Source organism: Bos grunniens, chromosome 21 (genome assembly GCF_055505025.1).
Source record: "Bos grunniens cultivar Pamir isolate PY7600 chromosome 21, Bosgru_T2T1.0, whole genome shotgun sequence".
In the NCBI taxonomy this organism is placed as follows: Eukaryota; Metazoa; Chordata; class Mammalia; order Artiodactyla; family Bovidae; genus Bos; species Bos grunniens.
The window spans coordinates 40,603,920-40,619,560 of record NC_141185.1 but is presented as its reverse complement, the minus strand read 5'-3'; the positions used below and the strand labels follow the sequence as shown (position 1 = coordinate 40,619,560).

The following is a 15,641-nucleotide window of genomic DNA, read 5'->3' as shown; positions in this document are numbered from 1 at the left end:
TGTTCTTAGCAGCACTATTTATGAGAACCCAGATGTGGAAATAACTTAAATGTCTATCAGCAGATGAATCATCCCCTTTTGATAAATAAAGTCAAGACTTTGACCCTCCCGAGGTGCCAGGAAAGGCCGAGAGGCCACATGCATGCAGAGGAGATGGTGAGTTTCTCCTTTCCGATGGTTTTGCTCTCTGAATAGGCTGCCAGTTTCCCGAATTCTCTGGTCCTAGCTGCTCTTTTGGGAACTTCTCTTCCCTCAGTCTCTCTCTCCCAACTCACCCTATACTCTGAGCAGCAGGACAGAAACAGGCTGTACTCTCCACCCTCGACTTGGAGCTTTCCTCAGCTGAAGGACTAGGTTTGTCATAACGAATTCTACTTCCTACACATCTGCAGGGCCCAGCTTCACTAAGCTTTCTGCCAGGGGAGCCTCCTCTTCCACCTTCCAGTGGCATTTCTTCACTTTCTTCTGAGCGCTCAAGGGCGACATTCTCCAAGTCCAATCTGGGAGCTGAACCAGCAGTGGCCTTTAAGTCCCTATCTCTACAAATAGTTTGTTTCTGGTGACAGGCGTTCTCCTAGGGAATGTAGGATTTTTCCACATTGCTCCTCACTCCCTCTGAGTCCTCACCGCAAGAGTCTTTCGCACCTGCTATCTCTAATAACAATCTGTTCGAGCCAGTCTAGGCTTTTATTATCATGTTGGTCAAGACTCTTCCAGATTTGGGCCACTGCCTAATTCCAGAGCCACTGTCCCATTTGTGGGTATTTTAAAAGCAGCATCCCACTTCCAGATACTGAAATCTGAATTTTTTTCGGTTGCCACATTGTCACAGTTATACCACCAGGTGTGTGTCAGGGAAAGGTGGGGGTGGGGACCCCAAATCCTGCCCACTGCAGTCGCTCCTACTGGGACCCAAGCCAGAGTTTTGCGTGCCCAGTTATAATCACTCAAAACCTAATATCTCAGGGCTTTCCTGGTGGCTCAGTGGAAAAGAATCCGCCTGCCAGTGCAGAAGACACGGGTTTGATCCCTGGTCCAAGAAAACCCCACATGCTATGGAACAACTAAGCCAGTGCACCACAACTACTGAGCTTGGGCTCTAAAGCCCAGAAGTCACAGTCACAGAAGCCCTCACATCTTACAGCCTGTGCGCCACAGCAAGAGAAGCCACCGCAATGGGAAGCCCGGCACACTGCAACGACGGAAAAGCCCACGAAAAAACAAAGACCCGGCACAGCCACAAAATAAATACATACATAAAATCATGAAATATAAAAGCCTAATCCCAGACCACAGAGCAAGGAGAAAGCGGTGCTGTCCCCTCCTATCTGGCAGGGAAGGGAAATCCACCGAGGTCTGCCAGTCCTGGAGGAGCTTGCAGAGACAGAGTCTGTACTGGACTTAGCAGTTCTCAAACTGGGACCTTAGAGCAAAGGTGGATTACCCCAGAAAGGGCAAGTTACACTGGCTATGTATCTTCATTCCAAAGGAAGACTTGAGGTGGTGAAAAAATTAATCACTACCTGCTTCCCACTCCCCTCCACTGCTCCCTCCACAACCCACGTGAGGGATTGCACGTGCGCGCGCACACACACACACACACACACCCCTCTGTGAACGACTGCATTTACAGGAATTTTTACATTCAGGTGGGTCTATTAGCTTCCAATAAACATACTTGGATCTATTTCTGGATCTCATCACACTAATGAAAGGATTGCCAGAATCTTCACAGCCAATTACTGTGCAAAGAGAAATGCACATATTTATTCCTTCTTGATAGTGATGATTAAGAGGGAGTTCATTTCTCCAGAGTCTAGCAGATGCTTAAAATCTAAATGAACTGACTGCAATGAAGAACATCCTTTTCCCAGCCTGACCTGAGGATAATGCCACTCAGGACAGTATCATCTTGTCCCATTCCATTAGCATGAAATCTCTTTTCTGTACCTCCTCTTCTCACTGTAAGAATAAGATGAAGTCCCCTGCCCTGACTGGGACCTTCTTGGCAAATCTCTATTCTGGATTTCCTGATGATTTTTTCCCCACTGCAGTTCCATTCGGCTGCATTGGGTAATTATTCCTCTACAGCAGAAGAAATATATTCACACAGAAAAGATCTCTCTAAATAAACCTACTTTTGAAATTCTCCCCTGGGAGGCAAATTTTAAGCAGCAATGCGTCGTTATGGAAATACACATTGTTAACCTTATCTTCATTGAAGACTGTTTGACAGCTCTCAATGCACTTAGCACCAAAAAGGCCTCCTTCTTGTACAGGGAAGTAGCTGCCTTGCCTGCCGTGTGCCGTGTTGTGGCCAGGTGACCAGTGTACTGGACCAGGTGAGCACGGGAGTCAAATGGCAGAGTCCCCATATGCAGGTGTCAAATTTTAAATTCCATTTTAAGTGGAAATATAAACCAGACTCACACTCAGCCTTGGTTGTTGGCGTTTTGAGGATATAGGATTTAAGCCTTTCTCCATGGCTCGAAGAGAAGCATGGCCATCACAGATCCTGGAGGGTCCGGCAGCCTTGTGGCATGTCAGGCTCTTGTTTGCCCTACTCTGGACACCTGATGTCATCCAGCAGGTAGAGTTGCTCTGACTCTGGCCTCTTTCTGCTCAGGTTCTGTACTCCTCCGGAAAACCCTGAAAGAGAAATACAACAGAAAAGTCATAAAAAGTTTAGTGCTGCATTAATGTGAGATACCATGCAGCCAAAATATGGCCCGATATTTTGGCTACAGGAGGTGGTGTTGGAGGGGCTTGTTTTCTTTCTCACCTTTCAGCAAAACAGCAAACCATGGACTCTGCAATCAACTCCACCAATAAAGAGAACACAATAGGGGAATATGGTTAAGAGGTAACTGATGAATATTATTTTTCCCTCTTTTGCTTTCTGACTATATTATAAAGTATTTTATGAGCCAAATATAAAATATCTATTTTGAATGCCTACAAATATAAATATATATATTAAATAGTAATTTAAATTTAATGTTATTATTTTCTAATTTCAACACAAAATAGTTAACAAACCAACTACATTCAACTACATAATTCTAACACAAATGAAAAGTTCTGGTTTCTTCCTGGTTAGACCCAAGGAATTGTCTGGCCCTTTCTTCAAGCTAGCACTGGGAGTGGCTGCAAGCGAAGCAGAGGCATCTTGGAAGACGTGTAAATCTGAAGGACTGCAAATATCTGGTTCCAGCATGGGAACTGGAATGTCGGTGTTGGAAATAGCACATGAATCAGCCCTGTCTGTGCCTGCTCAAAGCAGACCTCAACCAAAGCTGTTGATTTTATTACTAACAGAGTTAATTCAATAAAATTGTATGATTTCATTAACCCCCAGGGGAACTTCCTGGCCCAGTAATCGAACCCACGTCTCTTACATCCTGCATTGGAAGGTGAGTTCTTCACCACTAGCACCACGGGGGAAGCCCTGATTTTATTACTAATAGAATTAATTCAACAAAATAGTATGATTAATTTTTTCAGAGATCTCCATGTGACAGTCTTCTGAGCTGAGCCCTATTTTCTCCATTTCTATTCTGTGTTGTAAATTAACTGATCTCACTGATGGCAAGGGGACATCTGGTATCTTCTGTTGAAACTTCCTCAGGGAAGAGGAAGGTCAGGCTTGTAAGCACTTGCTGTGGGAGCAGTGAGGAAATCGCCAATTCTCACTGAGATTGTCTGCTAACCCATTTCCTTTTGCTCTGCTTTTTTTTTTTTTCTTCTTTACAGATCTCAAGCTTCTAATTTCACAAACAAAATTACCTGGGGTCACTGGCCTCACTGTGGCATGAGTGTTGACAGCAGCCTTCACTATGAACAGCCAAACAAAACATAAGATAATTAACACAATAACATAATATGATTTAAGAGATTTATAAACTCAACATAAATGGAACTGTAGTTTTGTTATGTTTTCATTACAGTTTCTGTGCTATCTGCAAGCCTTACCTATTTTGATTCAATTATAACAAACGGAGCTATGATGGAGCTATGATTCTGCAGCAAGATAACTCTGGAGTTGCCATAGTCTTCTATATCAGTCATTGATGGCTAGGAAATCATCTTTATATGCGATTTGTATTTTATGGATTACAATCATGTGTCAATCCTGCTGACATTGCCTCAGTGCTCTTCACAGGCAGGCAGATGTTGTTCCTCTATTAAAAATATGCACGTCAACACAGAAAAGATAAGTACCTCACCCAGGGCCAAATGTGTATGTTCATAACTCACACAATGACACTCAAGGATACAGAGTCAGTGTTTAAAGGCCCAAATACATAATTAATGTGTGTGTATATATATATATATATATATATGTATGTATATATATATAAACATAGTACATCACATAAATAATGTATTTGGGCCTTTAAACACTGACTCTGTATCCTCGGATGTATAGTACAACCCTTGATGTATCACAACCTTGTGTGGCAAAGGGGCTTGAGTAACTCAATGAGGTTATGAGCCATGCTGTGCTGGTACTCAAGACAGACAGGTTGTAGTTAAGAGTTCTGACAAAAGATGGTCCACTGGAGAAGAAAATGGTAACCCACTCCAGTATTCTTGCCTGGAGAACCCCATGAACAATACGAAAGGGCAAAAAGATATGACACCAGAAGATGAGCCCCCAGGTTGGACGGTGTCCAAATGCTACTGGGGAAGGGTAAAGGGTAATTACTAATAGCTTCACAAAGAATGAAGTGAATAGAATAAAGTGGAAATGATGCTCAGCTGTGGATGTGTCTGGTGGTGAAAGTAAAATCCAACACCATAAAGAGAATATTGCATAGAAACCTGGAATGTTAGGTCCATGAATCAAAGTAGATTGGATGTGGTCAAGCAAGAGGTGGCAAGATTAAACATTAACATCTTAGGAATCAGCAAACTAAAATGGAGGGGAATAGACAAACTTAATTCAGATGACCATTATATCTACTATTGTGGGCAAGAATCCCTTAGAAGAAATGGAGTAGTCCTCATAGTCAACAAAAGAGTCTGAAATGCAGTACTTGGGTGGAATCTCAAAAATGACAGAATGATCTCAGTTCATTTCCAAGGCAAACCATTCAACATCACAGCAATCCAAGTCTCTGGCCCTACCACTGATTGTGCAGAAGCTGAAATTGACCAGTTCTATGAAGACTTACAACAGCTTCTAGAACTAACACCAAAAAGGATGTCCTTTTCATCATAGGAGATCTGAATGCAAAAGTAGGAAGTCAAGAGAAACTTAAAATAACAGACGAGTTTGGTCTCAGAGTACAAAATGAAGCAGGGCAAAGGCTAAAAAATTTTATCAAGAGCACATTCAGGTCATAGCAAACACGCTTTTCCAACAACCCAGGAGACATCGCCAGATGGTCAATACTGAAATCAGATTGGTTATGATCTTTGCAGCCAAAGATGCTCTATATGCTCTATGTCAATAAAAACAAGACCTGGAGCTGACCTGGAGCTCAGATCATGAGCACCTTATTGCAAAATTAAGGCTTAAATTGAAGAAAGTAGGGAAAACCACTAGGCCATTCAGGTATGACCTAAATCAAATCCCTTATGATTATACAGTGGAGGTAACAAATGGACTCATGGGATTAGATTTGGTAGACACAGTGTTTGAAGAAATATGGATGGAGGCTCATAACACTGTATAGGAGACAGTGACCAACACCATCCCAAAGAAAAAGAAATGCAAGAAGGCAACGTGGTTGTCTGAGGAGGCTTTACAAATAACTGAGAAATATATTTATATATATTTTATCTATTATATAAAGTTTAAGTATATATATATAATGATTCTTATGTGTTAATGAAATTATTAATCAATATAACAGCATGCATAATATATTAATATAACTTAATACAATACAATAATTATATTTATATTTATTTAATCACAATGCATTATATATTATTAGTGCATTCTTATTAATATTAGTATTTTAAGTATAATTATGTACTTACAGTATACTGTGAGTACATAATCTGTTGATATAATTCAAATACTAATTAATATATACCTTGCCATTCCCTTGACAACAATGGAACCACATAAGGGGAGGTAAAGTGAAAGTTGCTTGTCGTGTCCAACTCTTTGCGACCCCATGGACCATACAGTTCATGGAATTCTCTAGGCCAGAATACTGAAGTGAACCCAGGTCTCCCGAATTGCAGGTGGATTCTTTACCAGCTGAGCCACAAGAGAAATCTAAGAATGCTGGAGTGGGTAGCCTCTCCTGTCTCTAGCGGATCTTCCCAACCCAGGAGTTGAACCGGGGTCTCTTGCATTGCAGGTAGATTCTTTACCAACTGAACTATCAGGGAAGCCTGAGGGAGGTAAGGGATCTCCTTTTCTCCATGGCAGTCTGTCATGGTTTCAGCCCTGTGATGCCTCATGGCTCTCCCAGGCTCCTGGGCACCTGTGAGTGGGTGATGCTGAGTTCTTTCATGCTGAGGGTTGGTGGGAAAGGAGCATCAGGTGCAGGTTGAAGTGTTTAGGTCAGGTGGACGAGCCCGATTTCTGTGTGCAAAGGTTATACAAGGTACTGCCATACATGGGACCAAGACGAGGTCTCCTTTACTTTTCCCTTTAATTTGGAATCTTCTATTTTCATGATGCTTAATATCCTTGCTTCCTTTTTGTGCTATTTTGATATTTTAAGTGAGTGTTATGAGCTGAAATGTGTCCCCTCTTCAAATCCATATGCTGCAATCCTAACTCTCAGTACCTCAGAATGTGACTTTACTTTGAAGAGAGAGTCTTTAAATGAGGCAGTTGAGTTAAACTCAGGTCATTAGATGAATCGTAACCCATTATGGCTGGAGTCCTTATAAGAAGGCGTTGGGAACACAGACTTAGAAGACAGGTCACGTGAGGACATGGAGAAGACAGCAGTCTATAGGCCAAGGAGAGAGGTCTCAGCAGAAACCACCACTGCAGACCCCTTGATTTCGGACTTTCAGCCTCCAGACTGTGAAAAAATTAATTTCTGTTATTTAAACTCCACAGTATGTTGTAATTTGTTACAGTAATCTTAACAGACTATCACAATGACCAAAATTAATTTACTGTTCCTGCAAATTCATAATGTAGAGACTGAAGTCTGAATTATTAACTGTTAATAATTATTTGATGATGATGCTAATCCAAAATGTACAAGTTCAGCTGTGTTTTGATCATGGATATAGCTGGATACCTACACAAGGATTATATCCAAACAACTAACATAGGAGCCTAAAGAAAATCAGAGTTGGCACCATGCTTTCCTGGACATCAGAAGGTGAAGGCTGAATCCCAGATCCACTAACAGCTTACAGTGGACCTTGCCTAGGTCATTTTCTGCCCTGAACCTGAGGTTCCTCTGCAGAAATCTGAGGATGTTGAAGTTCCTCCTACTTCTGGCCATGTTGTGGTTCTAGATAAGAACTCTAAGGGAAAAATGGCCTTCAACTCTATTTTCTGGAACTTGCCATGGTTATTATCCTAACATTCAAAGAGAAAATACTATTTCTTTAAGATCCATATTCTGGCGTCAAGCACCTCATCTGGTTTATCTGTTATCTGAATCTTGTATTATCTTGCTCACCCACAAGAACATATCTTCTTGAAGAGGAATGAGTGGACCTTTATTAGTTTGTATTTCCTCCTGCATCTGCACTCTTTCTATAATCATACTGGAAGTCTGACTAAGGATTTCCCTGGTAGTCCAGTGGTTAAGACTCCCAGCTCCCAGTACAGGGGGCCCAGGTTCAATCCCTAGTCCAGGAATTAGATCCCACATGCCGCAATTAAGAATTCACATGCCTCAACTAAGAGTTCACATGCCACAACTAAAAAAAAGAAAAAATACCCTGCATACCACAACTGAGGACCCCAAATGCCTCAAGGAACATAGAAGATGCCAAGTGCTCAGATAAGATTATTTATTGGCTGGCACAGCCAAATAAATAATTAAAAAAAAAAGAATGTAGGCTTTTTTTGTAGGCTTAATTAACTAGCAAGATAGGTAGGCTTGATTAATTAGCAAGATAATGTGTGTGTGTGTGTGTGTGTGCGTGCGCACGCCTAGTGACAGTCTGATTCTTTCATGAAACGAAACACAATTGAGTCAGGAAGGGAACTGGTGGCTAGTCAATCTGTGAGGTCTGAGGCCAGAGGGGTTCCAACAAGGCCATCTCACCCTCACCAATTCATCTCCCCTCTATTAACTTTACCTTTGGAATGTCTACTACAAGCATATAAATCATATACCCTACCTGAAGAAAATATTCAAACAAGAATTCCAAAGGAATGAAAAAGAAGAAAATAGACATTGTAAGAGAAAGGAAAATAAGTCAAGAAAAACAAGTAGCTTTGGGCCAGTAGATGAGCTTAAAGTTTTAGAAACCCTCCCAAGCCTGCTTGTCCTTTCCCCACAGGTGCCCAGGACACAGGTCAGAGAAAGGAGCAGGACAGCCGGGCCAAGCTGGGCCTCCCCTGAAAATGGGAGAAAGTTCCCTCATGAACGTATCTAAAGATAAAATCAGCAAATCCCTATTTCTCAGAAAACATAGAATTAAAAAGGAGACTTTCCCAGGATTTGACAGAAAGCAAGCAACACCCAACTCACAGTTGCTGGGGTTTGGCCTTAAGGAACAGAAAACCCACCAGAACCTCTTGGGATGAACACCTGGGGTCAGGGCACAGGTGGGTCTTCCTGGTTCCCTCTTTGCCCCCAGACAGATTGGATGGAGAAGAGATGGAAGCAGTCCAGCCACTGTTATAACACATCTAAGACCCCCATGCCAGCAGGAATTAAATCTGACCCCAGTGTTCCTTCGGCTTCAGTGGAAGAATGTCTGTTTGCAGAGCCAGTGCCTCCAGATAGTGATGGCACAGGCCTGGAGGAAATGGCCCGGGGCAGAGGCCAGCATCCACGGAGAGGGTGCATGAGGACAGCCGGAGTGCGGCCTGCATCTCCCCATCTCCCCAGGCTGAGGGCCACACTGTCCAGAGGAAGGACACAGGTCAGGGACTACTGGCCGCTGGGATGAATACCTAGGGATGGCCTGAAGCATGAACTTCCTGTTGCTGTAGGAGCAAGTTTGGCTCAGAAGAGGGTGCCCTGGACACCACTACTCAGGACACGGCTCCCGAATCCCCTCCTCTGTCACCTTCTTGACCATAGTCCTGTTGTGCTCTTGACATCTTCCCTGCAGGGTGACATCGGACCAACGACCCCTAAGTCCACCCTGATCACAGCAAAGCCACTCTGACTCCCAGTGGCTCCTGTGGTCTCAAATAGCCACCTCACCTGTTCCAATCTGTCTGTCCAGCTTCACCCAGCACTCTCCTGGCCACAGAGCTCCTTCATAGCCTGCCACCATGCACAGCAGTGAGCCAAGACAAGAGGTCTGCTCCAGAGACACCAATGTGGTTCCCTGGCTTCTGCTCTTGGACACCTAGCTCCCTGCTGACCTTCCCATGGCCTGCCCATCCCGAGCCTTCTAGACAACCAACTTCCTCAGGCCACCAGTCCTCAGCTCAGCTCAACCTTGCTGTTCTTGTATCCCTGAGTCCTAGCTCAAGGGAGGGTTCTGGCTATCTGATCTAAGAGCCTGTTTGATTGTAGCATGCCCCCCAAAATTAAGGAGACACCTGTGAGCACCAGAACCCTTCTGGGCACTGGAAGAGACTCCCATCCAGGGGCAATTATGCTAAGAAGGTGGATCTAGCAGCCCCAGCTCACTCTTCTCTCCCCATAATGCTATGCCTGCTATTCCTATGTCCCTCTGCCACTTCATCACTGCAGCAATACCAAGTAAGTGCCTTGCCCAGGGGTCCAGCTTCTAATCCCAACTTGACTACTTTGACTGCGTGTGACAGCCTGACACACTGCCGCATGTGTATGTGCACGTGCCCAGCTTCTTCTGCCTGAAAGCACAACCATCGCGGCACACACTGTCCCCACCTTTATGTGTTCTTCAACATGGAGTACAGTATCTCGGCAGGCACCATGGACCTGGGTAAATGTTGAGTCATGACCCGTTCACTGTGTGTCCGAGGAGAGGCAAGGTGGGATGGCTCTGCAGGACATCCTGGGAAATGCAGCCCTTCCTTCCAGTGCTTTATTTGAAGTCAAGGTGCAAATGGGTTCCCAACCCAAAGCACAGGTCAGTCCCTACTGCCCTGGAACCCAGGACTAGACCCCTGTGGTCCAAGCCAGGTTGCCTTACTGCTGCTCACCGATTCCTTTTACGGTCCTAAATGTTGCCTTCTCAATTACAAGTGCCTTGAAGGGAAGGCCTGTGACACATACTACCAAGATTACCATGTTTGTGTTTAATCAGTATTTGGTGATTCAGTTCTTGATTTGTTTTTTTCCAGGGGATGTTTGTCTGAATGACCTGTTGCAAGAGCGGCAAACTTCTGCCTGGAAATGAGAGGGTCCACAGAACCACCTTCTGCTGTTTTCTGTTTCATGCACTCTGCTACAGTGAAGTCAACATTTCATCTCTAGCCAATGTCACAGGGGAGCTACTGTCACCAACCCGTTTGCCTGTGAGTAAACTGAGGTGCGGAGAGTAAGAAATTTCTTCGAAGTCAAGCCAGCACCCACATTCTTGGCCACTTGGCGCTATTTCCTACTTCGTGATCAACCATGTTCCAGGCTCAGAGCTGGCACAGCCAGGACAGAGAACAGGGGGCCTGGAGGGCTCCTCCACAGCTCTCTAACTTCCCCAGGAAATGAGGGGCTGAGGGGTTCTGTGCCTCTAACCTACTCTTATAAGTGTGCAGAGAATCTCCAGTTAGCAGTCAGTCCAGGAAAGATGTGAAATGCTGTTTGCTTAACTCAAGGTGCCACAAGGGAGACTCAGCTAAGCTGAGAGCCAATAGAATGGATTTCTGTCCTTGGAACTAAGGGGTGAAGCCTCTTTCTGACAGCCAGCACCAACTTGCCAGCTGTGGGGGTGGCTGCCAGGAAAGCGGATGCCCCAGGCCCAGCCAAGCCTTCAGATGATGCATTCCCAGATGACAGCCTGAATGCAACCCTGTGGGGTTCCTGAGCTGGGGACACCCAGTCAAGCATACCCAGATCCTTACCCAGAGAAACAATGTGAGATGATAAATGTTTGTTGTCTTTAGCTGCTAAATGTGGGGGAAACTTGTTACAAAGAACAGACAACTATTAACATTATGTATTTGCATGCACTGTCTCCTGTATTGGATTTTATTTTTTAATTAATAATTTATTTTTGGCTGCTCTGGGTCTTCTTTGCTGCGTGCAGGCTTTCTCTAGTTGTGGCTTCTCATTGAGGTGGCCTCTCTTGTTGCAGAACATGCTTAGAGCTCTAAGCACAAGGGCTCAATGGTTGCAGCTCTTGGGCTCTAGAGCACAGGCTCAGTAGCTGTGGCATGAGAGCTTAATTGCCCCTGCAGCATGTGGAATCTTCCCCAACTAGGGATCAAACCCATGTCCCTTGCACTGGCAGGCAGATCCAACCACTGGGCCACCAGGAAGTCCTGTATTAGATTTTAGATTCCTTAAAATGATGATTCAGATTTATCACATTGTATCTGGGATAAGGCCTCAATCCTGATAGGTATTCCAGAAATGTTCATTGCTTCTATTAATGAATCAGTGGATTTCTGATCAACTTCAGGGCTCATTTTGTCACACATTTTTTAAGAATCTCATCAAAGTCTGGCATTCAACTGGGCTCTAGGTCATGTCTGAGCTGGGGGCCCAGAGGCCAACTCTGAGATGAACTATGAGCATGCTCAGAGTCATCCCAACTGAGACTCCCCATTCTCCACCAGCCTCTTTGGTCAAGGCTGCCAAGAAGCTCAGATACTAGTTGAAAAAAAAACCCATAATTATAATGAAATATTAGACACAAATAATAAAAGTAAGTTGCTAGAGCCATGAATGCCCTCACTGCCTGTGACGGGTAGGGGGACATGAAAGTCTTCACAAGGGGTGACGCATGAATCACTGCTGCACAGGGATTGCCCAGAAGACAAATGGAGACGGGGTGCCAGGAGGGAGCAGTGTGTGCAAAAGCGTGGATGCATTCTCAAATTTCCCAGAATTCCCAATTGTCCCCCAATTCCCAACATTATCAGCACTCCCAACATTCCCCAAATTCCCAATAGACACTCTCAACTTTCCTAACTATCTGAACCCTCCTAGGAAGCATCATGTACCAGATGATTTCCTGACTTCTGAAGGTGAATAGACCAGGGGCCAGGCCCTGCTGGGATGAGCAAGAATTGGAGGTTTTCCTGTTGCTTCTGTGACTGCCAGGCAACTGAAACCTATATTTGCCTATATTTACCTATATTTGGAAGTTGTTAGAGGGCAGACCAGAGAAGGCAATGGCACCCCACTCCAGTACTCTTGCCTGGAAAATCCCATGGACAGAGGAGCCTGGTGGGCTGCAGTCCATGGGCTCACTGAGAGTTGTAGATGACTGAGAGACTTCACTTTCACTTTTCACTTTCATGCATTGGAGAAGGAAATGGCAACCCACTCCAGTGTTCTTGCCTGGAGAATCCCAGGGACGGTGGAGCCTGGTGGGCTGCCATCTATGGGGTCGCACAGTCGACACGACTGGAGCAACTTAGTAGTAGTAGTAGTAGTAGAGGGCAGACACACTGAAACCATAATCACAGAAAACTAGCCAATCTGATTACATGGACCACAGCCTTGTCTAACTCAATGAAACTATGCCATGCCATGTGGGGCCACCCAGGACAGACGAGTCATGGTAGAGAGGTCTGATAGACTGTGGTCCACTGGAGAAGGGATTGGCAAACCACTTCAGTATTCTTGCCTTGAGAACCCCATGAACACTATGAAAAAGCAAGATGGTAGGATACTGAATCAGGAACTCCCCAGGTCAGTAGGTGCCCAATATGCCACTGGAGATCAGTGGAGAAATAACTTCAGAAAGAATGAAGGGAAAGCAAAACAATACACAGTTGTGGATGTGACTGGTGAGAGAAGCAAAGTCTGATGCTGTAAAGAGCAATATTGCATAGGAACCTGAAATGTCAGGTCCATGATTCAAAGCAAATTGGAAGTGGTCAAACAGGAGATGGCAAGAGTGAACGTCAACATTCTAGGAATCAGCGAACTAAAATGGACTGGAATGGGTGAATTTAACTCAGATGACCATTATATCTACTACTGTGGGCAGAAATCCCTTAGAAGAAATGGAGTAGCCATCATGGTCAACAAAACAGTCCAAAATGCAGTACCTGGATGCAATCTCATGGATGCAATCTCAAAAATGACAGAATGATCTCTGTTCGTTTCCAAGGCAAACCATTCAATACCACAGTAATCTAAGCCTATGCCCCAACCAGTAACACTGAAGAAGCTGAACAGTTCTATGAAGACCTACAAGACCTTTTAGAACTAACACCCAAAAAAGATGTCCTTTTCATTATAGGGGACTGCAATGCAAAAGTAGGAAGTCAAGAAACACCTGGAGTAACAGGCAAATTTGGCCTTGGAGTACAGAATGAAGCAGGGCAAAGGCTAACAGAGTTTCACCAAGAGAACACACTGGTCATAGCAAACACCCTCTTCCAACAACACAAGAGAAGACTCTACACATGGACATCACCACATGGTCAACACCGAAATCAGATTGATTATATTCTTTGCAGCCAAAGATGGAGAAGCTTTATACAGTCAGCAAAAACAAGACCAGGAGCTGACTGTGGCTCAGACCATGAACTCCTTATTGCCAAAATCAGACTTAAATTGAAGAAAGTAGGGAAAACCACTAGACCATTAAGGTATAACCTAAATCAAATCCCTTATGATTATACAGTGGAAGTGAGAAATAGATTTAAGGAACTAGATCTGATACACAGAGTGCCTGATGAACTATGGACGGAGGTTCATGATACCGTACAGGAGACAGGGATCAAGGCCATCGCCATGGAAAAGAAATGCAAAAAAGCAAAATGGCTGTCTGGGAAGGCCTTATAAATAGCTGTGAAAAGAAGAGAAGCAAAAAGCAGAGGAGAAAAGGAAATATATAAGCATCTGAATGCAGAGTTCCAAAGAATAGCAAGGAGAGATAAGAAAGCCTTCCTCAGTGATCAATACAAAGAAATAGAGGAAAACAACAGAATGGGAAAGACTAGAGATCTCTTCAAGAAAATTAGAGATACCAAGGGAACATTTCATGCAAAGATGGGCTCGATAAAGGACAGAAATGGTATGGTTCTAACAGAAGCAGAAGATATTAAGAAGAGGTGGCAAGAATACACAGAAGAACTGTACAAAAAAGATCTTCATGACCCAGATAATCACGATGATGTGATCACTCACCTAGAGCCAGACATCCTGGAATGTGAAGTCAAGTGGGCCTTAGGAAGCATCACTATGAACAAAGCCAGTGGAGGTGATGAATTCCAGTTGAGCTATTTCAAATCCTGAAAGATAATGCTGTGGAAGTGCTGCACTCAATATGCCAGAAAATTTGGAAAACTCAGCAGTGGCCACAGGACTGGAAAAGGTCAGTTTTCATTCCAATCCCAAAGAAAGGCAATGCCAAAGAATGCTCAAATTACCACACAATTGCACTCATCTCACACACCAGTAAAGTAATGCTCAAAGTTCTCCAAGCCAGGCTTCAGCAATATGTGAACCGTGAACTTCCTGATGTTCAAGCTGGTTTTAGAAAAGTAAGAGGAACCAGAGATCAAATTGCCAACATCTGCTGGATCATGGAAAAAGCAAGAGAGTTCCAGAAAAACATCTATTTCTGCTTTATTGACTATGCCAAAGCCTTTGACTGTGTGGATCACAATAAACTGTGGAAAATTCTGAAAGAGTTGAGAATACCAGACCACCTGACCTGCCTCTTGAGAAACCTATATACAGGTCAGGAAGCAACAGTTAGAAGTGGACATGGAACAACAAACTGGTTCCAAATAGGAAAAGGAGTACGTCAAGGCTATATATTGTCACCCTGCTTATTTAACTTATATGCAGAGTACGTCATGAGAAACGCTGGACTAGAAGAAGCACAAGCTGGAATCAAGATTGCTGAGAGAAATATCAATAACCTCAGATATGCAGATGACACCACCCTTATGGCAGGAAGTGAAGAGGAACTAAAACGTCTCTTGATGAAAGTGAAAGAGAAGAGTGAAAAAGTTGGCTTAAAGCTCAACATTCAGAAAACGAAGATCATGGCATCTGGTCCCATCACTTCATGGGAAATAGATGGGGAAACAGGGGAAACAGTGTCAGACTTAATTTGGGGGGGCTCCAAAATCACTGCAGATAGTGATTGCAGCCATGAAATTAAAAGCTGCTTACTCCTTGGAAGGAAACTTATGACCAACCTAGATAGCACATTAAAAACCAGAGACATTACTTTGCCAACAAAGGTCCATCTAGTCAAGGCTATGGTTTTTCCAGTGGTCATGTATGGATGTGAGAGTTGGACTGTGAAGAAGGCTGAGCACCAAAGAATTGATGCTTTTGAACTGTGGTGTTGGAGAAGACTCTTGAGAGTCCCTTGGACTGCAAGGGGATCCAACCAGTCCATTCTGAAGGAGATCAGCCCTGGTTGTTCATTGGAAGGACTGATGCTAAAGTTGAAAC

The 15,641-nt window shown here is 43.9% G+C and overlaps 1 protein-coding gene across 1 annotated transcript in view; it reads right to left on the bottom strand.

The window, feature by feature from the left end:
• Nucleotides 1–1,728: 1,728 nt before the first annotated feature.
• Nucleotides 1,729–15,641, bottom strand: part of LOC147349474 (uncharacterized) — a 72,305-nt gene continuing 58,392 nt past the window's right edge. Inside the window, exon 5 of the mRNA XM_086364988.1 lies at nt 1,729–2,649. The gene's annotated coding sequence lies outside the window, so the exon portion shown is untranslated. The remainder of the gene's footprint in view (nt 2,650–15,641) is intronic.